The 23844-nt window shown below is 34.9% G+C and overlaps 1 pseudogene; it reads left to right on the top strand.

Moving 5' to 3' along the window:
- The first annotated feature begins 22883 nt into the window (after window positions 1–22883).
- LOC143639165 (small ribosomal subunit protein mS33 pseudogene) lies at window positions 22884–23421 on the top strand (annotated as a pseudogene).
- Window positions 23422–23844: the final 423 nt, after the last annotated feature.

Genomic DNA, 23844 nt, shown 5'->3' with positions numbered 1-23844 from the left:
TTGCTGTATTCCACTGACCTCTCTTCTATTATTTTAATTAGTGCATTATGATTATACATACATATGGGAGATTCATTGTGGTATATTCATAAATACACACAACTTAATTTGGTGGATTTCATTCCACAGTATTTCCCTATTCATTCCTACCTTCCTCTCAATCCTATTCCTCTACTCTATTGGTTTTCCTTCTATCTTTGTGGGATCCTCCCCTCTGTTAAGTTTCTATTCCTTTTTTTCTTTTTCTTAATCTCTAGATTCCACATATGAGAGAAAGTATTTGATCCTTTCCATTCAACTCTTTAATATATTTTTATTCCTAGATGTTTCACACTTTCAATTCAAATCATCTGAAACTGAGAGGAACTGGAAGCGTACTGATATAAAGTCCTTACTTGTATGTTCAGATGGCAATAGCCTGAGCTCTCGTGACTAGAAATGGCTTGGTATCATGACAAGGCTGTGTGGACTTCCTTCAGAGTCTAGGACCCAGGTATCAGTAGTTCATCCTGGATCAAAACAATTCATCAATTTGAGGGTTGATGTCATCCTGAAAGTGGTGGGTTGTTATCCACCACCCTCTTCATGTATTCTGTGGTGATGTACATCTTGTAGTTGTGGGCCTCATTACCTACCAGCTCCAGGATGTTGGCCACCAAGTATTGAAGAGTAGCACTAAGGAAAACCAGATGAACAATCCCAGACACTAGACAGTATATTTTTCCTGCCTAAGGCAATCCACATGGCTCCCTGGGAACTGCTCCTCAGTTCTTAGGAAGAAGGAGAAAGTCAGCTTCTGACACCTATAGGAGCTCCTATGCTTTATTTTCTTGGTCATGGTGAGAATGAGATGGCTGGGTTTTGGTCTGACTGGTCCAGCTTGATCATCCAGCTGTCCTTAGTGTCATGAAACACCAGTCACTAGTGCTCATTCCTGCACACTGTATCCCAGTGCTCTAGCTCCATATTAGCTTTTGTGATACCTCAGACATTACGGTGATGTTAGTGTCCTTTGGGTTCTGATCAAGTTTGCTCTAGAAATGTGCACGTTAGGAAGCTGGTCTTCATAATGACTGGAGCAAAATGTAATAGCAATGTTCCCCCAGAATGGCCAGTAGCAACTAATATGGCTGAGGATATAGAAATAAGAAATCTCTTACATTGTTAATGGCATAGAAAATGGTACAAACACTTTGAAAAATTCTGGCAATTTCTTATAAAAGTAAACATATACCTATCCTATGATTCAACCGTTCATCTTCTAGGTATGTACTGAATAAAAATAAAAATATATTAATCAATACATGTAAGAAATATGCCCAGAATTTTTATAGCACTTTTATTCATAATAGCCAAAACTGGAAATAGCTCATGTTGCCATCAACGGAAAAATGAATAAGCTGTGTTATTCACAATAATATGGATTAATTTCATAGGTACTAAGCTGATTGAAGAGGCCATACACAAAAGAGCACATTTACATTTACATGTATAAATACACTATATTTTAGGAGAGGCAAAGTTATGTTTGCCTCCATGGTGAAAGAGGGCAGGATTGACTATAAAAGGGAAATTTTCTGGATATGAATGTTGTCAACTTTTTAATATTTGTGTAGTTAAATTGTGTGCATTTTTGCATATTTTATCTAAAATATGCAAATGTAATAATCAAGTAACTTGGTGAGTGGGGGTGATATAGATGAGACAAGAATGACAGAACATTGATAGTTATTGAGGTGAGTTAATGAATATATGGGTTTCCATTATTTTTTTAAAAAAATTATGTTTGAAATTTTCTGTAATCAAAAGTAAAAAAAGAAAGAAAGAAGGCAGTCATTATTATTTCTTCACAGTATCTTTGTGTAGAATTGTCATTTTTTCTTTTTGGTACTGGGGATTGAACCCAGGAGCATTTAATCACTGAGCCACGTCCCTAACCCCTCTTATTTTTTTTTTTTTTTATTTTGAGACAAGGTTGCTCAGGGCCTTGCTAAGTTGCTGAGGCTGGCCTTGAACTTGCGACCCTCCTGCCAAAGTCTTCAGAGTCACTGATTAAATGCATACATCACCATCCTGCCCAGCAAGAATTGTCTTTAATACATTAACAATCTCTAATAATCAATCAGAGGGGCACATAAAATAATGCTTACTTCCTATACTGGGCTTGTATACTCTGGACTTTGTGTGTGTGTGTGCACACGTGCGCACACATACACAGAAAAAGTAACCAGGACTTACTCCAGCAAATTACAAGTGGCTACCTTCAGGTAGTAGGATTATGGGTGATTTTTTTTTACCCTCTCTATATTTTTCTGCCTCTTCCAAATATGCAATCATGAATATTCATTTCTTTTACAATAAAAATTAAACCATACAAAAATGTTAAATACCATTTCATTGAGTTTTTCCTGTATTGTTACTATGGTTTCAGAGATTCAACAGGCTTTACCACTTCTCACTATTACGAAAGGCAATGCTGCTAATCGTATTATTTGTTAGGAAAAAAGCTTTTGCCAAGGTATGAGTCTCCAGGGTACTTTTTTTTGTAAAGATAAAAATGCAACACTGCACAGGAGATCTGCTTATTAGACATTGGGCACACTCTCTGTAGATCCAAAATAACTCTTCAGAAATTTCCTGCCAAATTCACAGCTAAACTGTTATGCAAATGTAACTACATCTAAATTAAAAGTGCTGAGATGATACAGCCAACAGACTTTGAAGTATGATTGCTTTTTGGTGGTGTAGGCAGAAAGGTCGAGATGTTTTAAAATAAACAAGATGTATCACACTTTATTTTGTTTCCTATTTGGTTGGGGGTTTACAGTATACAGGAAAGAAAAAATCATAAGTGAAAATGAAGTAGCTATAAGGGAAAAAAAGAAAGAATAGGTTTATGTGTTTAGGGTAAGGGCAGCTAAATTCTTACAAAACAAAATTTAAAAAACTGATTTGACCTTTAACTGCAGGTGGAGTCTCTATGCTTTATGAACTACACATAACAAAAAGAAATGGCAGGATTTTGTATCATATATGTTAAACTCTCATTGTTTAACTTCTTTTGTGTTTAGGTTTTGTCTCAACAACTTGATTTTCAAATAGCTAATTCTCAAGAGTAGAGAATCTACCTTTTATTATTGGCTACTTGTTACTGTTCTGTAAGTTGTTAAGAGGGTAAACACCATCTTCTGCATAGTTGTATGCCTAGAACCTTGTTCAAGGCCTGAGATGTAGAAGGTACTCGATATTTGTTAAATAACTAACTGGATCTTCTCAACAGCATATGATCCCTTGTCTATTTTATAAATTCTATAGATATATATTAAAGAAGTTATGCATAAATTTATCACACAAATATTTATTAACTATTGCTACATGCTAGGCACTCATCTCATTGCTGGGGACATGACAGAGAGCAAAGGAACACTGCAAATCTCATGGTGCTTACATTCTAATGAAAACATTACAAATTGAATGTAACTTTGAATTTTCGTTGACATGAGGTCATTTTCAATGAAACTATACTGAGAAATTCCTTCATAACATTAGGGGACATTGCATACCTATAGCACTTTACTTTTGTAGGAGAGTGTGAGTAAAAGTGGTTTAAGTTGACAAGTATAAGCTCAAATAATTACTATAATTGAATAACTTTCCAAGATAACACATGAAAATTGCTAAAGAAACATACATTTCTGAAAGATGGCATCCTTAAAGATGCTTTTACCTAATATCTAAAGACCAGGAGAGATGGTTTCCAGAGCAGAAGATTCCTTTTATTGATAAAGATGAATTGTTGCACTATAACTCTCCTCTTTCTAGTTTCTTGGCTAGTTGAGATCTATCAAAACTCCTCCAAAAGCACCCATTTTAGCCTCTGACAAGTGTTATTTTTTGAAGGCCGTTCTTTAAGCTCCTTATTAATGAACAGCAGTACTGTAGCATCTACAGCCACTTCCACTGTTTCCTGGCCTTGCTCCCTCTGGTACTGATATTACAAACAGCTGAAATCAGTACATTGTGATATTATGCAAATTTGCTCTGACAGATTGTGCTAAGAATAGCATGCATTGGGCTATTTCACTTTATTTGTTGTATAGATGAATTTGGCATTTTCAAATTAAAGAACTTTATGGACATTCAAAAATATACTTGCATTAGAAATGCCTTTCCTTATGAAGCTTAAATAATATGAGGAAAATCTTAAACATTGCTGAGTTAAAAACTAGGAATTCAGGGAGGAAAACAAGAGTGGGCATCGAGGAAGGAGATATTAGTATTTCTCATGATGTCCTTTTGGATGAATTAGAAAGGAATGGGCTAGATGCCCAGTAGAACTTGGTGGATTCAGCCCCTGTTGATTTTCTATAGCCAAAAAGGTGCTGAGTACAGCTCCCTGCAATCCTAGAGGGAATTTTCTAGTGCCATACTGCAGAAATAAAAATTTGGGCTTGTCCTGTTCAATAATTTTTTAATGACTTGGGTGATGGCATTCATAACATGCACATAAAATCTGCTTATGACAAGAACTTCGTAGAAACAGTGAATCTATTGTTAAGACATAATCAGGAGCCTTAGAGATTTATCCAAGCTAAACTCTTGGTCTGAATAAAAATGATGAATCTTGATTGATATAAAATAATATAACTGGTGTGGAAAAAAATTCATTCTGCAGCTACGGTTTAGGGAAATGTCATCTTATATTAGAGGAACTCATCGCCAAAGATCAGGGGACTTAGCTCCCTTCTATTAGTCAATTAATTGATAAGACTATTAATTACTATATATTAGACTCAAAAAGAAAGTCAAAACAAAGACCCATTTATATTAAAGACAGCATTAAGTTACAATTATTTTCATAAGTAATGGTTTTTCAATCCTATGCCAATAACATTTCTTTCTTTTGTTTTAAACATCTAAAAAGGAGAAATCCCAACCATTTCCACCTTCTCAGAAGAATAAAACTGGTTACTTATGGGAAAGTATTACTGCCTCTAATTTTGGTAAAAATATTTTTAGGTGTAGTTGGACACAATAGCTTTTTATTTATTTTTTGGGTGCTGAGAATCTAACACAGTGCCTTACACATGCTAGGCAAGCACTCTACCACTGAGCTATCACCTCAGCCCATCTGTCTTTTCTTTCTTATTATATTTTAATATTAATATATTGAGATGACAATCTTAATGTGTAAGTACAACTTTTCCTTCTCATTTGATACAATGAAAAGTAGGCTTTTTCTGTTCTTAAAAAAATGACAAGAACTTGGTAGAAACAGTGAATCTATTGTTAAGACATAATCAGGAGTAAGTTCAGTGGTAGAACACTTGCCCACCATGTACAAAACCCTGGGTTCAGTCCCCAGAACCACATAAATAAATAAATAAATAAATAAATAAATAAATAAATAATAACAGGGTACCTAATATCTATATGGTCTCAGTACAAAAGCAAGATACAATATTTTCCCAGAGCATCTCAAGTTTTATTACTTTTCTTTGTAAAGTAAATCATGATGTTTAAATTATCATTTGGGAATAAAAATGGCCCAGTACTTGTGATACTACTTTGTAGTAAGAGGAACAACAGTTTATTAAGCCCAGTTTCTTCATAGATGAAAGATTGTCACACGTAGGGTGACAAAAAGTTCTTGGCTTGGAAGTTCAGGACTTTTCAAGGCTCTCCTGGCACAGTGTCAAAAATGAGCATATCGTAAAAAAGGTTGTTCAATTATGTTTCTATTTTTTGGCTGTTCATTTATTCAAAAATAAAAATAGGTAAAATATAAAATGCAGTTTCCAAAAAAAGCTAGCATAGTCTCGGTTTATGTTAAAAATTTAATTACCAAGGAAAGGAAATAATGGTTCGGCTTTGCTTTATACTAATCAGAACTTTCTCATTTTTATGTACTGCATTCCATTATATTTTGTGAGACTCCATATTTTGTGTGAGACAAAGGAATGTTGGAAAACAGGAAATATCCATATACAGCTGTCCACAGAGAGTATAAATAGTTTGGAAGGGATATGAAATGGGAAACAGATGAAAGAGCTGGGGATGTTAAATCTAAAGAAGAAAAGACTGAGGAAGAGCATGGTAATTGGCAAAGGAAGAACTGAATGATTCTTTGTATTCTATGTTGGAAGGAGGACTGAGGAGTTCAAGTTTCTAGGAAGAACAATTTCATTTGATTGAGGACACTTATGTAGCCGAACTCTAAAGAATGGAATGATTGTAGTAGGGAAAGGAGAGGTTCTTATTATTAAAGATGCTTAAGTACCTTAGGAATGTGTTTGTAGAGGGTATCTGAGCATTATTAGGGTTAAGAGCAGAGTAGTTTCTTGTAGTAAAAAATTCTAACTTGGGCAATGAGGCCCAATTTTGAACATTGAAATTTTAAAAATCCTTGCCTATCATTATATAGCTAATCAGTTAAAAAGTTCTCTTGGCTCTTCTTTTACAATACATCTTATATAATTTTTATATTATTATTCTATGGTATACTGAATATTATAATATTTTTAGAGTTGTAAAGAGCCATCAAAAATGCACACATTCTTTGTGGAGGATTGTTTATAAAGATTGTCTAATAAAATATACTAATTAGGGACTGGGGTTGTGGCTCAGTGGTAGAGCACTGGCCTAGCACATGCGAGGCCCTAGGTTTGATCCTCAGCACCACATAAAAATAAATAAAGAAAATAAAGGTATTATGTCCATCTACCACTAAAAAATAAATATAAAAACATAAATATACTAATTAAAAAATAAATGGACATAAAAACAAACACAACCTCTAACTGCTCCTTTTGCCTCCATTCTCTAGTCTCTACAATGCATTTGGTATGGTATTAAAAAGGGTAATATAATTAAAGCACCTTTTACATCAGGTCACTTCTCTGCTCACTGACCCTCATTAACTCTGCCTACAGTGGTTTCCAAAGTGAAGTATGTTCTATTTACATAGTTGAGCTTGAAAAGCAGGCAAGAGAAATACACTCTACTAATAGTGAATATGCAGATATATGGTGATGCCTCAACTTGTGTTTATAGGACCACATATAGCACAAGGTAGGTAAAGTGTTCCAAGGAAAGAGTGACGGGGACCACCACACAGAGGGGTGTTCCACACACAGTAGAGTCCTTGCTTATCCAACTTCACTTTCCACTGATTACAATGAACTTATGGTTTCTGTGAACCCAGTTAGGTTGATTTGTGGGTTCTTAAAAATATGGCTTGAAATAAACAGACCTTTACAAAATTGACAAGCAAATTAAAAAATACCTTCAAAGACATTTAGCTTCGAGGATAATACAAATAACAAGAGCACAAATTAATGACAGGTAAATGACAGATTTGACATGTTTCTTACAAGCTCTTATCTATATTCAAGTTAAAAACAATGACTGTCTAATATATCTGACAAGGAGTTAGCTAAAAGGAAAAGAAAGAAAATGAATCCCAGAGTTTCAAAAGATGAAAATTATGTAATACTCATTCCAATGCCTGATGCAAGTTCATTTAACAATGATAAGTTTTGAGGTCTCTTCTGAAGACTCTTCTGAAGATTCTTACAAAATATCACATGCCACTTGGAACACACTTGTCCATTTATCATGAGAAAATGACTGAAACAATGTATGGCAATAAAATGGAAATGGTTATCAGAAAATACTGTTGGCTGTGCAAAAAAAATATTGTGTTACTACAATAACATGAAGGAATCTCAAAGTCATTATGCTTAGTAGAAGAAGCTAGACACAAGGATACATATTCTATATTTCCATGTATGTGAAATTCTATAAAATTGACCTGAAGTTATAGTAACCAAAACATCAGTAGTTGCCAGGGCCCATGATCAGAGGTAGGAATAGATTATAAAGGGACTCAGGAGAATTTTGGGGTAATGGAAATGTTCTGTATCTTGATTGTGGCAGTGATTCCATGGCTTATGCACATATCAAAACTTGGACATTTTAAATGACTACAGTTTATTGAATATAAATCATATCTGATTAAAGTTAATTAAAAATAAATATTTCATATTTTATATATTTCAATATTCATATTTCATCTCTCTATATTATCAAGAGAAGAGTGTACACACAGGAAGTAATTATTTACCAATTGACTAATTGGCTTATATATTAAAGAGAACCGAGGCATCCAGTGTTACCTCCAAAGGGAGCTGGAGGCCATAGGTGAAAACATACAGGATGACTGGAGATCTCCCCTCATTTTCCCAGTCCCATTCTGAGACCCTATGTGCCATTTTTCTTGCTGCTCCTTGCTGTGGTTAGGCCCCCAGTCTGCTCTTTAGATGCCTTATTTAAATAATTTTTAAGGTATCATAGCCTAGGCTATGGTAAAGGCATTTTAAATTTAGTTTTTAGTATTTCACTTTGCAAATTTGATCCCTGCCTTAAAACTGGGTGCCTTTCAACACAATCAAATAATTCAGTCAATTTGCTAGCCTCAGACACATGGCAAAGACTCAAGAAATATGTATCAATCAGTTGAAATGTCAACCTCAGCCCATAAAAGGGCTCACTCCATTGTCCCAGAATATGTACTCAGCATCTATCTGAAATGGAGCTGCAAATAACTTCCCAAAGTTGTGCTATGGGTGCCATCTTTAAGCAGCCCTGGATTTAGCTGTTGCCACATATAGCTTTTAACAACCAGCATTTTGAATTGTAGCGGCAGGTCTATGTGTCATCTGTCTTAACATGCTGTTTCAGGTCAGTGTTTGGTCAGGTTCCTCTATTGTGTGAAAATTGGCCATTAGCACAGCTAAAAATAGAGAATTGACTTTTCTACAGATACATGACTTTATAGGTATAGGGATATGAAAAGAGCCGATATACCAGAACAAAGAGAGTATCTCACAGTTTTGAAGAAAAAAACTCCTAGAAAGTGCTGGTAGACTTTTTTTTTTTAAACCACAAGTAAGCAGACAAGCCATGGATGGGATTGCCCTCAACATAGCCATTGATTACTTTATAGACTCCTCTTTCAATTAAAAGACTTTTGGTGATGGCTTTACTAACTCATGCTGGCGCTTTACAAAAATGAAATGAGGGGAAAGCAATGAAATATGTTGTGAAATCAATCATTATGTACATTTCAGTGTAACAGTTATTTCTAATGTAAACAAGAGAATGAGAACTAAAAAAAGGATTGAATCTGTCTGCCAACTGTGGTTCTATATTCAACAGTACAGTCCTTGTCCCTCAAAAGGGAGCATTCTTCAGTCCAAAGCCTCTGACAAAACATGGTCAAAGTTAATATAGAGAAACCATAGACCTGCAGGACTTCAGATCAAGGAGCATTGCATTGCCAGAAGTGCCTCAATGAATCATGTTACTAGGTATAGTGCATGCTATGGCAGATTGGCTATTATTCATGTCACGACACAGTATTAGTATTGATATTGGAAAGAAGACATGAAATATAAAGGCAGCTATTTCTGCATGTAAGAAATCAGAATGATGGTTTAACAGGAAAAAGTGTAAATAAAAATGGCAATAGCCAGTTAGCATGAACAATTAACTCTGCTAGGAGGCTCTGGAATCTGCAGGAAAATAGGATTTGTTAGCAGTTTTGTAAAGTGTGAGATATTTCATTCCTTTTAAAATGGACTTATTTATCTCTATAGTTTCTATAAAGATGATGTTTCTTTGCCTTAAAAAAGTTATCTAATTTCTGTAATCTCTTGTTCTTATAGCAGTCCTCATAAACTTTCAGAAAAGGTGCTATACATGAATAAGTATCCATAGAACTTAGCTAACTGACTCAGTGTCATTAACTAATATGAGGCTAAGTAGGGCCTCAAACTATATACCCCTTGACTCTAAATTACTTTGTTGAACTCCTTCTCTGTTTCTTTTTAAACATCACCTATCAAAATGCATTTGGCCTATATTCCATTTGGGGGGCATTTATTTCATTTTTATTTTAAGGTGATGAAATGTGAACATAGAGCCTTTTATATATCAACTTTTTTATAAGGCAGGGAATATACTTTTGATAAAATGTACACATTTATATTCAATGGGATTCAGCTATGTATTTGGGATCTGCATTCTATTTTTATTTTACTGTTTTGAACTCAGAAATTCATAAAACAACTAGAATGATTATACCAAGTTATGTAATTATAGTTTCAGTACATTTCTTAGATTAATAGGTGAGAATAAATACCGGTAACTTGGCAGAACAACTTTTTTCTGCTTAAAAAATAGTTTAACTAGTTGTTCCTCCACAATATCAAAATTGGTATTTCTATAAAGCTCTTTTTTCCTTTTGACATATCTTTTGCCCATTTTTAAAATTGTTTTTAATTAGTTAGACATGATAGAATGCATTCTGACACATCATACATAAATGGAGTATAACTTTTCGCTCTGCTTATACACGATGTAGAATCACACCACTCATGTTGTCATATATGTGCAAAAGGTCATAATATCTGATTTATTCTGCTATCCTTCCTACTCCCATTCCCTCTCCCCTTCTTTCACTCCCCTCTGCCTAATCCAAAGTACTTCTATTCTTCCCCAGTCTCCCCCTTATTGTGAATTAGCATCGCATAAAATTTCCAGTGTATTTTTTACTTCCAAAGAGCAGATTGGGTAGTTGAGAAAATGCAAGATATAACTCAAATGTACTGACTGTAATCCTGATATGCCAGCCATTTCCAGGAAATCATTTACCGCTGAGGGCTCAGTAAAGTAAAGTGCATTATAGAGAGGTTACAAGTGCATTTCGTTTACATATATGAAAATTATTTCATAATTCTCCTGGCAGGCCATCATGAATTTAAAGAAGAAAATCAGAATCAGTTCATTTGTAAAATACTTCAAGAATGTGGTAATATTCCTTCAATAGAGCCAGATCAACTAAACCAAAATTAAACCCTACTATTGACTCATGATGTTCATCCATACTGTTTTGGGTTCAAATGACTATTTTCCATGAAATATGTGTGCCAATACTTCTTCAGGAATGCACTTATACTGTATTAGCTCTGATCCTGTATGACCTTAGTCCTGTGATTTAGGTGATATGATCTAGGGAATAAAATGTGACTGCTAAAAATGTGGAAATGCAAATAGAAGAATATTTACCAAATACTCTCATTCTAACAAGGAGAACCATGGCACTCAAACTAGCTAAATTATGGCCCAGCTATACTGTGAAAATTCATTTCTAGAAAAAAAATAGAACATCCAATTATAAGCCTGTGTTAGGTTAAACCATTTGAAATTACCTATATTCAACTATTGCTTTTACCAAGAGAAACAGTGATTTCATATAATACAACATAAAATATTACCACAACCACAGATCAACTTACTGCCCATGTATTGATTTAATTCACTTCAAACATACAAGGGCCTATATTGTGTCAGAATCTTTGAGAACATAGCATCTAATAATTAAAACCTGATGAGAACAAGTAGAGAATGAAGGGAACACAGGTAAGGAAAGAGTGATTTTAAACAGAGTGATAAAAAGCCTTCATAGTGGATTTGAAGGTTCAACTGGACTTGAATTTTGATAGACATGAGAGTAAGGCTGCAGATACAGGGTGGGGGCAGGTCTGCAAAAGATGAAATGCAATAGGGTCATCTCTGGAACAAAGAGTTGTTAAGTAGATCTAAGAAGTGAGGTTCATGGGAAAATTAGCCCATGTTGCTTGAGGAAATGGAATTTGCTATTAACTAGTTTATGCTTTGCTCTTGGATTCATTCAACAAAGGTATTTAAGCTGGTGTAAGGCATGATTACAGCTGAATATTAAGAGATCATTTCAGAGTAGTATGAAGGATAAAATGAAGAGGGTGAGAATAGAAAACGATTAATTGGGAGGCTTTTGCAGTATATTAGGAAAACATGAGGGCTTGAATTGGGTTAACTTGACCATAAAACAGAGGGCACATGTCACCAATATAACAGTCTTAAAATCAATAGGACTTGATGACTATCTTGATGTAGTGAGGGAATGGTTCAAAACATAGTGGGAGGAATGGTTCAAAACTTGGTTCAAGATAATACAAAATAAATGGGTAGTAATATTATACAAAATGAGAAAATCAGAATTTGCAACATTTTGGATAGGATTTTACAAGGCAATAATGAATTTCATTCAAAAATTGAATTTGAAGAGTCTTAGGAATATTTACCTATAAATATCCATCTTGTAGTTGGTAAAGACTGATTTGGATTCTACACGAAAGGCAAGTACTTGAGATAGAAATACAGGAAGTGGATAAAAAAATTGAGATGAGTATATTTTGGGGAAAGAGCCACAGAGGAGCAATGGGATGAATTAGATTTAAAATCATGGAAAGAATTTATTTCCTCTAAAATATGAAAAAAATGAGGGAATGAGTGAACAAAAGTGGAATGGAAAAACCTTGAAGGAACTCAATAAAGATAGTTTTTAGGTGGACACAATATCATCTTTATTTATTTATTTTTATGTGGTGCTGAGAATCAAACCCAGGGCTTCGCACATGCTAGGCAAGCACTCTACTGCTGAGCCACAGCCCCAGCCCAAGTTTATCTTCTTGTGTCTTAGTAAAAGTAGAGTTGAAAGTGAGGATAAAGAAAGATTAGGGACTTGGCATAACATAATAAAGAACTAAGAAATATTCGCTTCTGATTTTGAGAAGCAATCTAACATGTTAACAAATATTGTTGGTATATCTACTAGTAAAAAAAATAAGTTGTATAACACAACCATAATTTAAGACAAATTACCAGTTCAAATAACCAGTTAAATAACCAGTTCAAATGTAATTCATTTTACTTGAATCCCAAATGACTTATAAAAGTGGTGGTTCTGAATTATTCTACCCTTTAAAAATTATTTTTCAAGATGTATTGGTTATTTTTCATACTTTTCACACACTGTATGTTCTTTAACCCATCATTTCGTATATTATTAATGATAAAATTTTTTAAATTATTTCTTAATTTTAATCAATGAAAAAATTGACTAATATAGCAAATATTTACAATATGAATCCATTTTTTATTATAATATTTTTCAATAACTCAGAATATTGAGTTTACATTGTATGGACAGAATGGGACATTAGAAAATGGTAATCTTATTTTATTGGTGACAGTTAAATTCCTCTTCAATAGTTAAAAGATCTGTCACAGTATTTTTGAGAAGTCCTTTCAAATTACCCAGCTTACTGCATTTATTTCAACTAATTGAGCTTCAGAAATAAGTGTCTGGTTTCTTGCTTTGCTATCATTGTTGTGGAGGAGGAATTTGTTAAAACTTTGACACTTTACCATAGGGCAATAGTCAATTTAACCTATGTTACCATGGTTACTCTTGATAGATTTGAAAAAATACCCAGACATCACCATTTGTGCCAATGAATAATATTATCTATCACTAACAGAATCAATGCTCTCTTCCTGCTTCTTTTTTATCTTTCTGAGTGATTTTTTTTGCACCTAGTAAGTATTAAAATAGTTATTGAAGGGTGAAAACACTTAAGAAAACTGATTCACTTGGTTAAAGTGATACATTTATGTACATAATAAAAGATTATAAACCCTTGGCTCTGAAGAAGAATTCAGGGATCATTTAGCCTGAGTCTTCTCATTTATATATATGAAAAATGACACACTGAATTAGGAAGGGATTGCTTAAAGTCCCACAGATATTAAATGATCAGAATACATAAATATGATTCTCATATAATAAAATGAGCTTATGATTTTATTTAAATTTTCAGGAAAACTGTGAAAATATACAAAAGAAAAGCTAAGATATTCCTCATCAGTCATTTTATTGACCATTTCTTGGATGTATGACAGTGAGCTCTAGAAGTTGAATCATAGAGCTTAGAGAGAGACAATGTAACTCATATCTGAGTGACTACAAGTATTGGCCCATAGTCAATCAAATCAGCTTGGCAGCCTTACTGATGAAGACAGATGAAAGTTGTATATGTGATGTAACATACTAAGATATAAGTCCCTTTGGGGAAGATATTGTGCCATGTAGTCAATATAAATGTGTGTATGAATATAAACAAAATACCATTCCTGCTTTCGATGAGTATTTTGTGCACCCCACCACATGGAATACAGACAGTAAGTTGCCTGGCTTAGTGATGGATTAGTGCTACTCTCACTTTCTTTCCGAATTATTGTTTGTTTTTGCATTTACGAAACTGTACTGCAGATTGGGATCTTCATCTGTTAATAGGAAACATGTCACTGATGATATAACTATATGGTGTCTTAGATCTTACACGGTTGACTTTTGAGTGAAGCAAGAGAGAATGTTAGCAACCCCTAGGAAAAAGACAGAAATGGTCCCAGTGGCCCTTTCAACAAGATGGTTTCAAGATAGTGGTTTCATATTTCACACTTTGATTCAAGTGGGATATGAACTCCCATTTTTACCCCGTATACAGATTGCAGAATCACATCAGTTACACATCCATTGATTTACATATTGCCATACTAGTGTCTGTTGTAGTCTTATATCAAGAACTATGTAATGTTTTGAACAACCAACAATAAAAATTAATAAAAAAGAAGATATCATATGATCACCTCAACAGATGCAGTAAAGCACATTACAATATCAAATACTCATAATAAAAAATAAATAAAAACTCAGCAAATTATCAATATAAAGAGAATTTTCTCAACCTAAAAAAAAAAAAAGATAGTGGTTTCAGAAAAAAAAAATTCAGGGGGTAAAGTAGTGCTACTTTCTGAGTTTCAGTATCACCCATGGTGGGCTGCAAGAAGAACAATAATAAAGACTTTTTTATTGGTGCATAATAATTATTTAGAATAGTGGATTCCATTGTGGTATATTTGTACATGCACATAACTTAATTTGATCGAACAGCAAAATCCTTTTTTAAAATGAAATTTTGTATAAAAAAGCTCATTAGTTATATTAAACAAATAAAAGCAGAAAATCCCTGGATTGATCAGGAGTAGGGAGCTTAGGATCTCACCAGCTAGGCTTATTATCTCCTTTCCATTTTATCAATGAAGACAGAGAATTCCAGAGAAACAAAAAAATGTGTTTACCTTAATTCATTGTCCATAAGCAATAAACCAGGACTGGATTCTAGGTTCTTTTTCTACTCTGCCATATTGCTTTAAGTATATTGAATTTACTATGCTATAGTAGACTAATTGGAAGGTATGAAATAAGCTAAAGACATAAAATCATCTTTAAAGGAGTTTACAATAATAGCACGGAAATGAAGCAAAATTGTTTTCATTCAGGGAACATTTGCTACGTGTGATGCACTAGGGATATAAAGGCTAATAAGATTATAGACCTTCAAGCAGCTTACAGGTCTCATGGAGCATGTGAAAGACTGAATAATATCTCCCAAATATATCCAGGCCCTAATTCTCAGAACCTATAAATGTTACCTTATATGGTAACAAGGGTTTCACAGATGTGATTAAGTTAAGCATCAAGAGATAGGAAGATTTTCCTGGATTATCCAGGTAGAACCTGAGTGTAATTACAAAACTCCTTATAAACTGGGGGAAGAAGGAGATTTTACTACAGAAGATTAAAGATGTAACAACCTTTGAGATTTGAAGTTACTATGCTGTGGGCTTTGAACATGGGGGGAAGGAGTCATGTGTCAGGGAAAGCAAGGAATATAGGTGGCCTCTAGAAGCCATAAAAGAGCAAGAGAGCATTCTCCCCCTGAGCTTTCAGAGGAAGTGTGGCATTGAAAGTTAATTAAAGGTGGATTTTCATTTTACACTATATACAAAAATCAATTCCAGGTGGATTAAAAGTCTAAAGTGAAAAACAATTCTTTCATTAATCTTCTAGAATAAAATTTAGGAAAAAAACTTTATGACTTTAGAGAAAGATTTCTTTAAGAAAACAAAGACAGCATACACTATAAAAAAGAATGACTTGATATGTATAAATTTTTTTAGAACTCTTGATACAAAATAACACACACTGGGAAAAGATATTTACAATGCATATACCCCACCTCCACCACCAAAGCATTAGTATCCAGAATATATAAACACTTCAGTAAATCAGTAAATAAAAGATTACTCCAAAAGAAATGATGAAAAAAGGATTCTAGACCACATTGCAGTTACTTCACAGAGAGGGGACAGGAGGAGTAAGAATATTTTTCCCTTCCTTCAGTTTTCTTCTTTGGTTCTTCCTATGAACCCAAATAGAATCCAAAAACAAGGGAACCCTTTGCTCTCTTCCATATAGTTCAATCTCCTAGATCACCTAGCAGGGTAAAAAAGAATGAAGAGTGGATCTGGAGTGGCAGAAGATCCATTTAATTTTAAAACTCTATCCATACAAAGTGTTGAAGAGTGTGTACAGCAAAGGAAAACCCCATACAATCCTGATGGGTTTTTTAACCAACACTTTAGAGAGCAATTTGGCAATATTTGCTAAATCTTAACACATACATACATTATGACTCAACAATCCCACTTCTATGTATATACTTTGCAGAAAAAACACATACAAGTACAGCAAAAGACAAGAATGCCCATAGCATAGATATCTGAAAATATTGGTTGAAAAATAAACCATCAGTTAAAGCAATCAATGAGTATTTGTACAGATTGAGTATTCCTTAACCAGAATGCTTGGGATTATAACTGTTTCAGCCTTTGGAAGTTTTTGTTTTGGACTTTATCAGTTGAGTGTCCTTAATATAAAAATCTGAAATCTAAAACATTCTAAAATCAAAAGCTTTTTGAGCAACATGTGGGCACTCATGAAGTTCCAGATTTTGAAGAATTTCAGATTTCAGATTTTTGGATTAGGGATGCTCAGCCTGTAGTATATTCAAAGCCAAAAACTGCAGAACATACAAGAACACAACATGGAGGAATTTTTCAAAAAAGCATTGAGCAGAAACATATATCACAGGAAAATGCTTCCAGTGTAATACCATATGTGGTTTTTAAAAAATATCAAATAATACTATATGTTGTAGATGATGTATAGTCAAGTGATATGGAATTTCATGGAATAATGTACATCAACACAGAATAGCTACCTCTTTGGGCAAGAAAGAAGGATGAAGCTCAAGAGGGGGGCCTAGATGACTTCAATATTTTGATGAGGTCATTATTTCTTAAGTTGTATTTTGAATAAATAATTATTATTTAATTCAGTTTTATGTCAGAGTTCATAATGCTCTTTAAAATATGAAGTGTGACAGGTGCTTTAAGAGAGGTATGACATGCCCAGGGGCCTCAGGTGGCAGATGTGGCAGGGGTTTCAGGGAAATGTTGCTTGAAGAGCTGGAATTTTCCAAATGGTTTAGACCACTCAGGGAAGGAAGAAACCAATGTAGTGTGGATACATTGGCCAAGGAACTGGAGTTAACAGCCTGCAAGAATGAGGAGGAAAGCTGTTCTTAGAAACAAGGTATCTAAATTGAAAAGAAAAGACCAGACCTACCTTTTTAGAGAGAACTGGTAAATGTTTGTATGCAAGAAGCAATTTGTAGCCAGTAGGACTTGAATTTTATTCATTTAGAAACTAGAATCTTCCTGCCTCTGGAAAAATTCATGCTCAATCCAATAAAAGTACAGTCCAAGGTAAGAATTTGTTTGGTCAACATGTGGCTATCACCCTTTAAATGTGCATTGCATTTGACCACTTCAAAGCATGTAAATTCCCAGAGCCCTGAAAAGGGATGGATAATGGGCATCATTACAAGGAATGAGTCAATATTTTAGAGAAGTACCCAGACGTGCCCAATGTGACCTGGCCAATAAGTGATATGATCAAGCCTAGAGCCAGTTCTTCCAATTGTATCTTCAGAATTCATTGTATTACCCACAAAGCTATTTCACATGTTTACATCTGAAGTTATGTCAACATTAAGAACATATTCTCTTACATAAACAAATAACTGAAGAGATTTTTAGCAAATTTGGATTGAATGAGGGTGCTTACAACATATAGCTAATAACATATTTGTATAAGTCAATGATTTATTGCAGTGAATTAAACTCTCCAATCTCTTAAGAAGGGTGGGTTGGTAAGTAATTGAAATATTCCAACATGTATAACCTTTTGTGAAGTATACAACCTGATTAAAAGTGTTGTCCTTTTATAATAAATGATTCAGAGGTTACATTTCTTCTAGTAGATCACAAATTCTATAAATGAAATCAATGAAATAAAGCTGATGAGTTCTGTTAATAGAGTAGTCTTGAAAATTGTGCTTTGGCCTTCAGGCCATAGAATTTTCTAATGAAGACTGGAAAAACTGTTAGGAATGTGTCTATTCTATACTTTTTTCCTCCCAACAGAAGATCAGTCAGCCTGCCTCTCTGACAGCCTATAAAGGGAGCAAAGCATGAGCTCAGTGAAGTTGTAGGTGAACAATTGAGTTAGAAACATTAATTTAATTGAATTTTACACCCAGGGATGCTCTTATACCACAAATGTAGGTAGCACATCGAGGGACAAATGACACTAAAATATGTTAGCCACTTTCTTTCTTTCTTTTTGAACTGGGAAGCCAGCCAGTTACCTTTGGAATCCCATTCTGATCCTAGCTTTTTGATTGACATGATAGGGGCATAGAAAGGCACAATAGAAGATTTCTGCCATGAATAAGTTGATTTTACATTTGGGAAATATAAAACATTGTAATACAGTAAATTATGAGGTATAGACTGCAGGTGCTGCTGAGAAGACACTAATTACAATGCCTACAAGATTGTTATTACTTAATAAAAACAGTGATATCTTGGGAAATTTTATGCCAATGATTGTTTTCTTTCTAAAATATTTCATTAACAGTTAAACCACTATATTTTTTGGATGGTTTCATTTGCATGCTGTTACAAATGGAACAGAATGAATCCTGGATTGATTATTCAATCAACAATGGAGATTATTTCTGAAACTATTGATTTGCAAAGATGATGGAATTTAATTTAAATTTCATATTTGTACAGATAATACTTTAGAGAGATGAAAATGATGTGTTTAAAAAATTCAAAACAATATTTTGTAATTTCTATTATTGCCTAAATAACAAATGTATGATACTTTATCCATTCTTTTAATACTTGTCAAAAATACAAAGCATTTAACTATGGTTTTAAATACAACTGGAAATACTTTATAATTAGGACTAGATCTAAGAAAAATCTCACAAGGAAAAAATAATAAAACTAGGGTTTCAGCCTAAGAAAACAAAAGCAGTATGTAATAATTGGATGAAGTCAAAGAAAAAGAACAAAGGATAAGCAATAACATGTTAAATTATTGTTAATTGGAAAAGCCAAGATGTCCCTCCAGGCAGAAATCAGTAATTAGAATGTGGTGAAGCTCATTATCATCCAAGTTGGAAATAAAAAGTGGAATGTATCTTGTCCTTCCCCATTTCTCTCGGTCAACAACCTTGAGATACTTCTACTGGTGAGATGAATCAATGAGAAAGGTAAAACTCAACCTCTCAACTTTTTTCCCCCTTAGAGACAGTATGTCTGCAGGATTTTGAAGTCCTTCTTTGCCAATCAACACCCATGAGCTCAGGTCTACCCACACACAGCAGGAAATATGAGCAAGGCAGACAGCAGCCTGCTTTTGGATCAGCCATCAGTTCTTACAAATCTCAGTGATTTCTATTAATTAGAAAATTATCTGACTAGACATGGGGCCTATACCATCTACTTTAGCTGATCTTCCTACTTCTACCCGATTTCCAGGCTTGATTGACAACGTGATTTCATTTGGCCTGCCCATTTCAATGTCATCCATGCCTCTAGGGTTACAAAATTCTAGGGGTCCTTTTTCTAGGCCCAAAGCTCTAGATTCCCCAATTAATCTTGAGCCTCAGTGTATAAAAATCCATCCCACATAGACAAGATGCAGGACCTAGGTCTATGCTTCTCAAAATGTGGTTAATAAATTATCAGAATCAGAAATATCTTGGGGTGGTCATGAAGCTGGCTCAAATGCAGATGTGGGAGCTCAACTCAGACCTATTGAATGAGAATAGTTCAGTTGGAGCTCAGAAATTATTATTTAAATCACTACATGAATATTTAAGAATTAGTCCTTGTTGTTGCATGTCCTTATATTTTAGCTTTCTTGCTACTGTGACTGAAAGGATCTGAGCAGAACAATTGTAGAGAAGGAAAAGTTTCTTTGAGGGCTCACAGTTTTAGAGGTCCATAGACAGCAGACTCCAGTCCTCAGGGCTCGAGGTGAGTCTGAACATCCTGGCAGAAGAATGTGGCAGAGGGAAGCAGTTCACATCAGGAAGCAGACAGAGAGACTCCACTCTCCAAATATAAAGTATATACCCCATAGCCACACCCCCAATGAACCATTTCCTCTAGACACACCCCACCTGCCTCCAGTCATCATGGATTCATTCACTAATTGGGTTAAGGCTATAACACCATCATTTCCCCTCCAAACCTTCTTGCATTGTCTCATGTGTGAGCTTTTGGGGGACACCTCATATCCAAACCATAACACCTTTTTATTCCTTCACTGTGTCTCCTTCTAGAATGGAGAGGATTTCCCAGCCAGTGTAGCAGAACATACCCAGCCCCCAGTTTTTTTAGGTGCCAAATGGACCTTTATTTAATGTATTTATATGTGGTGATGATAACCAAACCCAGTGCCTCACTCCTCCAGGCAAGCTCTCTACCACTAAGCCACAACCCCAGTCCCCTGCCCCCACTTTAAGTCACTGTTTTAGTCAGTTTTTTTTTTTTTTTACTGCTATAACCATAAGACCTGACAAGAACTGGGTGTGATGGTACACACCTGTAATCCCAGTGGCTTGGGAGGCTGAGACAGGAGGATTGCAATTTCAAAGCCAGCCTCAGCAACGGGGAGGCCCTAAGCAACTCAGTGAGACCCTGTCTCTAAATAAAATTTTTTTTTGGGGGGGGGGATGTGGCTGGGGATGTGGCTCAGTGGTTGAGTGTCCCTGAGTTTGATCCCTGTTACCAAACAAACAAACAAACAACAACAAAAACAAAACCTTACAAGAACAATTAAAGGAGAAAAAGTTTGTTGGGAGGCTAATGGTTTCAGAGGCTCATAGTCCATAAATGTCCTACTCCATTGCTCTGGGCCACAGGTGAAGCAGAACATTATGGCAGAAGAGTGTAGAGGAGGAAAGCAGCTCAGGACATGATAACCAGGAAGCAGGGAAAGAGCTCATCAGGGACAAAATATGTACCCCAAAGGCATTTCCCAAGGACCCACCCCCTCCAGCCACACCCTACCTTCCTGAAGATACCAGGATACCACTCAGTTAATCCCTGTAGGAGGATTAATTCACTGATTGTGTTAAGGCTCTCATAACCCAATCATTTCTCCTCTGAACATTCTTACATTTCTCACACGTGAGCTTTTGGGGACACCTCACATCCAAACCATATAGTCATTATTGCATCATCCTGTCTTATATTCTTCACAGTTAACACCATCTGGAAGTTATGTTATTGTGTATATGTTTACTTTTTTAAATTGCCTATCTTTCTCAATGAGGATGAAAACCCAACAAAAGCTAGAGTCTGATCTTTCTTTCACAGCATTGCCTTTTACTGCCACTGCAGTAGTGTTTGGCATTTAAAAGGAAGGTTCTCAATAAATATTTGCTGGATTAATCAAACATTGATCTGAAGGCAACACCTAGATTTCTAGAACCACCTCTGCATATTAGGTCAACAGGAACATAGAAACACTGTTGGATTTCTCCTATTAATGACCTTTCTTTTTCTCTTTTGGACAAAGCTAAATGTGGAAATGTGTAAAGCTAAATTTGAATCAGATATATAAATGTGCATTGAATAGACCCCTATAATGGACCCATGTCCCTACAACCATCCAACACTTGAATAATCTTCATAAAACTGAAGTATTTAGAAAAGCAATTGTTTGGAAAAACATTTTTCCTAAATAGATAAATATTAACCCTTAAGTTAATATTAATAATCTAATGAAATTATTTTTTATTATTTATTAGGTACTTCTTAAAGGAACTCATTATAAGATTTGGGTTCACCTGAGCAAAGATTCACAGGTATTCAGCCATCAGGTGCTAAGAAGTAACTGAACCCATTTATCAACATGTTTAAGATGCAGCAGACATTAATTTATTCTGGTAACTTATCAAAAGTTTCCTGAGCATTTGGTCTCTTATGGTGGTACTTTTGAAGGAAGGTGTCTTGTTTCATACATATCCAGCAAGTCAAATGATCCTCAATCAATTTCTTTTTCCAATTTTGTGGGGAGTTTATTATCATGGGGGCTATGATTTTTGAGATCTTGTTCCATCCATATGCTTGCACTGGTCATGTAATTTAAAGTTGCAGTCTCATATTATTATCTCTATCCTATAATGAGCAACAAAGTTCAGAGACTTTACATAACTTGTCTGAAGCCCACACAGGTATAGAGTATCTGTATACTGACCTTGCTGAAACTGATTACTTGCCTACCCTGATGATAGCATGGCCAAGACCCTGTTGGGGATTCTAAATTTTAGGCTTATCTATTGCTAGTTTATTAAATTAATATGAGAAGAAGATGCCTGGATTAATTTCTATTTTATTATTTTGCTTATTTTTAGCCTTTTACATAGCACCTTTTTGAAAAAGCATACATTAATATAATAAAATTTCATACAATTTAGAATGGTACAGGATAAATAGTGTGTCTAGTCCTCTAGTCTCTACCTGCTGAGGCAGCCACAAAGCAACCACTATTATCAGTCTTTTGCCTACTCTTCCAAAAATATTTTATGCAAAGAATATAAGAAATTATATATAGGTTTCTCTACTGCTCCCCGTTGTAGATGCCCAGAACTGGGAAGCGGCTGGGGGCGGGCCTTCCGGGACAGGGACGCGTGGGGGAGGCAGGTCAGGACCAGGGAGTCTCCTAGCTGCTCAAGAAATGTCTTCGCTTTCAGAATATGCTTTGCGCATGACTCGTCTGAGTGCTCGGCTCTTTGGTGAAGTTGCCAGGCCAACTGATACCAAATCCATGAAAGTAGTGAAACTATTCAGTGAGCAGCCACTGGCCAAGAGGAAGGAGACTTACGACTGGTATCCAAATCACAACACATATTTTGGTCTCATGGGCACACTGCGTTTTCTTGGCCTCTACAGAGATGAGCATCGGGATTTTAAGGATGAACAAAAGCGTCTAAAGAAGCTTCGTGGAAAGGGGAAGCCAAAGAAAGGAGAAGGGAAAAGAGCAACAAAAAAGAAGTAGTGTTGGCCCATCAAGAGAGAGAATTTCTTCCTCAGTGATTATGAGAAGAAAGTACCATCTTTCCATGTATTAGAGGAATGAAATCTGCCTCAGTGAAGGTTACTTGGAGAGACACAATCCTCCCTGTATTGAAGTCTAATTCAATTAAATGGTGACTGGTAGCCAGGTGTGGTGTAGCATACCTGTAATCCCCGTAATTTGGGAGGCTGGGGCAAAAGGATTGCAAATTCCAGGTCAGCCTCAGCCACTGAGCAAGACTTTTTTCAAAATTTTAAAATATGAACAAAAATAAAGGGATGTAATTCAGTGGTAAAGTAAAAAAAAAAAAAAGAAGAAATTATATATAAAACATATATATGCATATATATGCATATTTTATATACATAGGTGTCTATGTGTACACACATTATACATAAACATGTAATATTATATATGTGATATATAATACTATATATAATATTATAATACAATATATGTATGTATAATATTATATATACATATATCTTTGCATTATGGAAGCATAATATACATACTGATTTGTGCCTTAATTTTTTTCACTTAAT

Source organism: Callospermophilus lateralis, chromosome X (assembly GCF_048772815.1).
Source record: "Callospermophilus lateralis isolate mCalLat2 chromosome X, mCalLat2.hap1, whole genome shotgun sequence".
Classification (NCBI taxonomy): Eukaryota; Metazoa; Chordata; class Mammalia; order Rodentia; family Sciuridae; genus Callospermophilus; species Callospermophilus lateralis.
Note: the sequence above shows the minus strand (reverse complement) of the source record. Positions and strands in the feature narration are given on the sequence as shown.